Source organism: Montipora foliosa, chromosome 6, assembly GCF_036669935.1.
Source record: "Montipora foliosa isolate CH-2021 chromosome 6, ASM3666993v2, whole genome shotgun sequence".
Taxonomy (NCBI): domain Eukaryota; kingdom Metazoa; phylum Cnidaria; class Anthozoa; order Scleractinia; family Acroporidae; genus Montipora; species Montipora foliosa.
The window spans coordinates 67953609-67961187 of record NC_090874.1 but is presented as its reverse complement, the minus strand read 5'-3'; the positions used below and the strand labels follow the sequence as shown (position 1 = coordinate 67961187).

The 7579-nt window shown below is 37.4% G+C and overlaps 1 pseudogene; it reads right to left on the bottom strand.

Annotated features, from left to right (window-relative positions):
• LOC138005951 (uncharacterized) overlaps positions 1 to 7343 on the bottom strand; it is an 11539-nt pseudogene extending 4196 nt beyond the window's left edge.
• Positions 7344 to 7579: the final 236 nt, after the last annotated feature.

Below are 7579 nucleotides of genomic sequence, written 5' to 3'. Positions count from 1 at the left end.
TTTTGACCCCTAAAGGAGACCATATTTAAAACATTTAAAATAAATAATTTTATATTTCTTCATGGAAAACCCTAAACAAGACCTTTACGGCTACATATGGCTTAAATAATGTTGATCGCGTTTTCCCAGAACACCCTTAGTGAGACCAAAATCCTAAATTTACACCCCTAAGCGAGACGATGAGCATCCCCACCCCTTTCATAGGCAAGTCCCCCCCCTCCCAGGTTTTGCTCTTAGGTCTCAGTGAAAGTGATCAATTACCAGCTACAAAGGACATTGAACAGTTGCCAAAGAAAGTTTAAAAAATTCCAGGCTTGAACGAAGTCTTAGCCAAGTCCACACCAGAAAATGTGCTTTGTGCCATATCATAATTATCAATAAGAAATATCTTGAATGAAATTAATGTACCGGTACATGTATATGTATTTGAAGTACAGGTTATAGACGAAAGGGAGACATGATCCTCGCACTTGGCTGCACAATTTGAGCAATTTTTCAGGTGTCTATAATTAGAGACAATTGCTTCACTTGGGCTTGTGCAGCTACCTAAGTGCAAGGACCCACATCTCCCTGCCGTCTATAACCCGCATTTCAAATACATACAGTTATTTCAATCACCGATCCCTTTCATGGCAACACACGAGCCTAACAAATTGACCTGCTCCAAACTATGAGGTTTCATAGCCCCAGTTGGTGGAGCACTTCACCGGGATCACAGAGGTCATGGGTTTGAATCCCGTCGGAGACACCTGAATTCTTCAGGTGTCTTTACGAGAGTGAGAAAATAATTATTGCTTAAATTGGTGAGCTAAGTGTGAGGATCATGTCACCCTTTCCGTTTCGATAAATATCATTGTGTTACTTTAGACCACTCTTATATCATAATGGTGACTAAATATACATTGTACGCTGTAACTTTTTCTAGCCTTGTTACCGTATGAAAAACAAAGCCAGTGGGTCTAATTAGAAGATTCAAAGAATAATAATCATAATAATTGTTATTGGCCATCGTAAGTAAACACGGTGGTGGATCTAGGAATATTTTAAGGGGGGGCGGGGGGTGAATTGAAAGAATCGAATTATATACTGTGAAAAAAGTCCAGATAGTTTAGGCTGCCATTTTGACTTTATGTTGTGTATATGTAATCGCATGGGCCCAAGATCAATTAAAGACTAATTTCATCCCAGCAAAAATAAAAATACAAAAACCAGGTAAATACCAAAAAAAAAAAAGGAGCTAAAATGGGGGGTGGCTAGCCACCCTATTCACCCCTGGATCTGCCCCTGAAACAAGGTCATATAAACACCTAGCCTGCGTAGCTGACAGTACTTTCGCACGCATGCAGAATAAAGTCCTCCTCCTCATTCTCCTCACACCTTCGCTGCTTGCTTTTAGCGGCTCTACTGCCAAAACTTTATTCTGCGTGCCCACAATACCGCTACAAAACTTTATTCCGGGTGCCTACAATACCGCCAGCTACGCAGCTAATAAAAACCTAAAGGGAATTTATAATATTATGCTTATTAACCTAGCCAATGAATGGCTGTGGGTTACTAGAGAACTCCTGATGAATAACGGTACCCCTTGGATAAACTGAGTCAATGATAGAGGGATTCAGGAAACCAGCACTTTGGCAAGAGATTTTTTGAGACGTACCCTGATATAAGCATCAATCAAGCTGTCACGAGAAATGTGTCCATTTTGAAGCAAAAGATTTTCGATTATATACCTGAAAATACAAAGAAACTATCGAAGGCTGAACCTTTGCCAGCCTTTTGGCTACTTAGGGCAAACCCTGTAAAATAAAGAGTTTAATATCTTACAGTACTTACTTCATTTTAAATACACTTTTTAACAGTGCAACTAAACATGCTTCTAGACAAAAGGCTGACATTTACCGGTAAATGCTGCTTTCTTTTTTTTTACGATTTATTTGCTGCATCAAGGATTAGGTTCAAATGATTTTCTTTTTATTTTGATATTCATTTGTTAAATAGATGATTGCAACGTAGTTGAGTGTTTTGCTGTGTGTTGTTTGTGTGTTCATTATATATCTCAGATTTTATCTTTAGTTTTCTCAGTTACCGGTACCAGTATTAAGGAAAGCTACTACCCTTTCAATTATTTCATTCTTTATTAGATTTGCAAATTATATTGTTTGAAAGAGAAAAATACTTTTTGGCAAAAAAGCTGAAAACAATCATCATGATGATGAAAATGCTATACTGATATTTGTGACAATCAAAACAAACACGAAGACACAATAAAAGTGAACCATAATTTATTGGTGATCTCATTAATGGGGACATAGTTTTTCAGTGAGTGATTAACCCATTGACTCCCAGGGGTTCCCCATTGATGAGTAAAATCGTCTGGCATTAGACAGAGTAAAATAGAAAGTCTGGCCGGTTTGGACGCCAAAGGGTTAAAGACAAATAATATTAAGTTTCAACTGAACATAGACTTCTTTCATAATGGCGGTCAAATAAGTTATTCTTTTGTTTTAATGCTAATAAGCCCTACTAACCCCGCTACGACGAGCAAATTTCAAAAGAATATTTGTTTCCAAACGAGGGCAGTAGGTCTAATTAACATAAAGACAAAAGAATGTAAAGTTGGTCGCCATTTATGAAAGTGGTCTATAAAACTTAGCATCCCTATACAGATATCTTTTGTGTATTAGAAATTAGAATTACGGATGATATAAACTATTATTATATGGCTTGTGTTTGTAGCCGATATAACGCGCCCTCTGATTGGCTAATTGTGACTGAATTGTAGGGCATTATTCTCCCGTAATGCCCACCGGCCGATTACGGGCTTGCAAAAACAAAGCAAAAGGTAATTAAAAAGCCATATAATAAACTACTTACTAACCTCACTTGCTCGGGACCGTACTGGGGAATATTGGCCCTCGGTCATTTTTGTACGGACCTCGCTGAGCTCGGCCCATACTGCCACGACCTCGGGTCAATATTCCCCAGTACGGCCCTCGTGCTCAGTTAGTAAGAATTTAGTAATAGTTGACACTACAGCTGCCCCTGCTGTTAAAGTGTTACTATGACCAAAAAAACAATTTTTAGCTTTCTTTGGATTCCAAAACTATGTTAACTAAACAGTATTATAAAACTGATCAAAGTTTTAAGCCTTGATTTCAAAAAGACATCTGTTTATTTTAACTGGAATTTTCCTGTTAATGGTCCGCCAATACTAGGTAACTTTAACATCTTGAGAGAGCTGGATCAAGGAGAAAATGACGTCAAAGACTCATTATAGTTTAAGAATGCAATGCGTGTGTATGTGGCTGAATTAATATGCAGCACGGGAGTTTTGCGTTTTCAGACTTTTAAACTCATGTTTTGCATACATGTATATAACAAACACAAACGTTATGCTTTGTGGTCAAACAATAGTGCTTTCTTAAAAAAGTACACCTAATTCCTAAATAACATCATGAAAAGTTCAGTCTTTCTTAGTTGAAATCAGCTGCTAAGCTCAGAATGAAACCCACAAACACACACGATGTGATGCAGCTGACACAAAATACATGTACCAAACCACATGCTTCTTTTTATAATACTCTGCACCCCAAATACCGATTTGTGATGAGCTGCTACCCCTGTTTATTGTGATGTCAAAATTCACAAATTCCCTTTGGGAATTTTCTGTTTATGTCAGATCCTAACCATCTCTTACTTGCGGCCGCGAACAATAGAAAACGTCATCATTACCCATTGATTCCATGTGGTCCCTGATCAAGCAAATCAAGATTTTTTCTGCCCTTCTGACCGTATATTACATTACTGTAAGTACTCATTAATATAAGCGCTGGCTACTCGAGTGCCTACTCAGGATGCTGCCTTCTGGGACAAATCCCTGCGGGGGCAATAACTTCAAAGACATGAAGCAATCAAAATTTAATTTACTCTAAAATTCCTTCATCTGGAGGTACTCGCCTGACATGTGATGGATCAATAATTCCATATTCTGCTTCCAACGTGTTGCTAACATCTGTTCCTTCAATGGAAAGAACAAGTTGCCGCATTTCATCTCGGGTTAATTTCCTCACATCATCTTTGGTCACAAATCCCTTTTGGTTACCTCCTAGCCAATTAAATATCTGTGAAATTAAAACGGTACCATATTTCTTAACAACACAAGATTGTTACAATATTTAGTATGGTACTCATACAAATGTACATGTACAAGTGTATACTAGACATTGTCAAGTGCTTTTTGGGCTACCTTTCAGATTTGTTATTTTGGAAGTGATTAGCCAAGTACCATTTTCCTTTTTCTGTTAGCATTTTTGGTAGAAATAATTTTTGGTCCATTGGTTATTAACTAATTCCTGTTTTATATACAGTCAGTTCTTCACCTCAGTGTCAGTAAAAGTGACAGATATTAACTTGAACACTGAAAAAGTGTTTCAAATATTAAAAAAGGAGGAACAAATATTGGAAGTAAATTGAAGGAGAGAAAATAATGCTTTGTTGATGACCTCAAAGGAACACAGTTATCTCAGTACGAAGGGTAAGGTAAATAAGGGTATAATAAAAAAGAATTAATATTTTGGTACTGACCATCAGTGCATGCTCTTTCACACCAGGAAGATAACTATAAAATGACTGTCCCTGAAAAACAAAGTTTACTAGTAGTGATAATGATAATATCATGAAGCAAATATTGGGTAGACTACACAAAGTTTGACCATGGTTCCATACTAATATACTGAGCAAAGACAAACTGAATTCCTTCTAAATTTTTTTCGAAGATCCATTTAGAAATGCCTATTCATTCCCCACTGTACTAGCAAAAAATTAATATGCATTTACATACATAACAATAAATGGAAAATAATTGAGATAACTTATAATAATGAAGCAGAAGCAATGCATACATATCATGCAATCATGTGAAATTGAGCTGTCCAGGGCTTGCTTTTCTGAGTAGACCAATTGGAATGCTTGGTTTATTGCCTCTTTTTGTACTGAATTAGTCTTTTCTCCATTGTCTTTTACAGAAATTTTCCATGATGTATGTTATCAATTATTATTGGTTAGTCAAATGTAGGTATGGCTTAGACTGGATAATAGTTTTTCACTAAGTAAGTAAAAGAACAAAATTTATAATAATTATATAACATAACAAAAGTAAAGCGTGTGCTCTGAACACACTAAACAGTCTGTTAACTATTTGTTAATGTGTTGAAGACTCATTAGGAAAGAGAATGACATAGAGCCAGTATTGTTTCATTACTTATTCTGAGCTCCTTCATAAGGAAAAGAGCACCAAAAAGATCACAATGCTCAATGCTCAAGTCCTTATGTGACAATGACCTATGCACCAAAATACTAATGTAACGTAACATGTGTAATGCAATACTGAAGTTTTGTACTGCATTCTATGACACATTCCACCAATGAACAGTAGCTGCCAAGTTATGATACAGTGAGAGTCACCCCAGCTGCAGCTAGCGCTGCTACATGCACCGTCCATTGCATCAGGGATCATTATTATGATCAGTCAAACAGGTGTTCCTAACAAGTACTCATGGCATCATACCCAAGGCTGTACATGTGGGACACCTGACAAAAATTAAAGACCAGGGCCCGGTTGTTCGAAAGCCGATTAACTTAATCCAGGATTAGCATAAACTTTTGTTTCAAGTTTTAACTTTTTGGTGAAGAAAGTTTCTTTTGCTTATTTTTGTTTTTCAAGATTGACTTCTTCTAATGTAAAGTTTTGCTGAATATCAGCATTGAACAGCACTTGGGAGTGGAGAAATAGACTCCTTGGTTAATTTTTAATCTGGGATTAGCGTTAATCGGCTTTTGAACAACCGGCCCAAGACTATAAATGAGGCCCAACATGCCTCACCTCTTTTGAAGAGTACTTAGAAATTCCTCATAAGTCATGATAGAGAAAATTTGCCTCCACATGTGGCAATCTTAGCCACACACAGATATCTTGAACCATTTGCAAGAAAGAGTAAAAGCAAGGGGCAGGGAGAACATAATTGACTCATCCCGGGTTCTTTTGAGACCCTTGGTGTTGGTTGAGCTGGAATCATATTTGCGACATACCGGTATTGCTCTGCAAACAGACTAGCACCTGTTTAATACACTTCAACTGACAAGGAAAAGCAAATCTTTTGTACATATAATACTGCATCTTTACAACATTGCAAGCCACTACAGTTACCTGAAAAGCTGCCTTTGTATATTTGGTGTACACTGAACACATTTTTAGTACCTCATGAATTACACATTATAATTCAAGTACGGTACCTCTACCCAGTCTTGCTTGCTTAAAATTCCCTTCATGTCCAATTTTGAATCATCTCCAAAATATTCTAGCATACCTTCCCTGCAAGAGCAAAAATTAATATGCAGTTAAAGAATAAAAAGCTCACCAACCATGAAAGGGATAGGAGTTAGATATTCAAGTACAATTTCATGTGAAATGAAAATACCTGACAGTTTCTAGATCAGTGTTACCCATGGAGAGGTTGCCATGACCAGGGAATTTCCAGTCCACATCCATTTCACTCAAACGCTTGTGGATAATTGTCTGATCACAGCCTGTAAAATCAATGTCACTAACTCCATCCAATCGAGGGAAAACAGCAATGCGAGCTGCTATATTTTGTGTTCCGTAAGATGTTACTTGGTGATAATAACCTGCCAACAGTGAATATGAAGTTAATTTCACCATCACCCACCATCACCAGCTGTAGTCACGTAAGAATAGAAAGGTGTAGTTTCAAAAATGACAAAATGAAAATCACAGAAATTTCACTTACTCTTTGGCAAAAACAAACAGTCACCAGCATTGATGGTAACAAAAGACCAAGGTACCTCAGAAACCTTTGGATACTTTAGCAAATCAACTGACTGAACATTTATGCGGGAAAACCCCCCACCATCTGTGGAGGTTCCCAAGCCTTGTAAATCTTGTCTTCATACTTGTATTCAATCAACTTCCATTCTTTTGTTCCATTGTATAAACAGTTGATAGCATTGTAAGCATCTTTATGAAGGATACTTTTTGTTCCTCCACCACTCATCCACAAGTCAACCTCAACTAGTCTGTCCTTTAACAATCCACATGTCAGGGGGGGAATGACTGTCACATCCGGCCACATTGGAGTGGGGAGTTCGGACACAATGTACAGATTACTGCCACTGGTATGGTAGTTGTTGATGAAGTTTCCTGGTAAACAGATTGTTAATACGTTTACAATTTCGCTAAACTGCAGAGTGCCTAGCCACTTATTTTCATATGAACCATGTACATGTAGACTACCATGTGTATTGATACATGTACGTATATGCCTCATTCTTGAAAAGATGCCGCTACAGGAACACAATAGTGGCCAGGTATTCTGCAGTTACCTTATGTCAACTCTATCAGATTATCCAGATACCGAACAAATCTCCCGGTCTTCTGGCAACCAAATCTCCCAGCTTAAAGTGACGTACGGTTTCTGACTGCTGTAAACTTTTATGTTAGTCCTAAATTTTCCCAGAATCCATGAATTTTTGACTTCTGGCTGTCACAACATTATGACAGTAG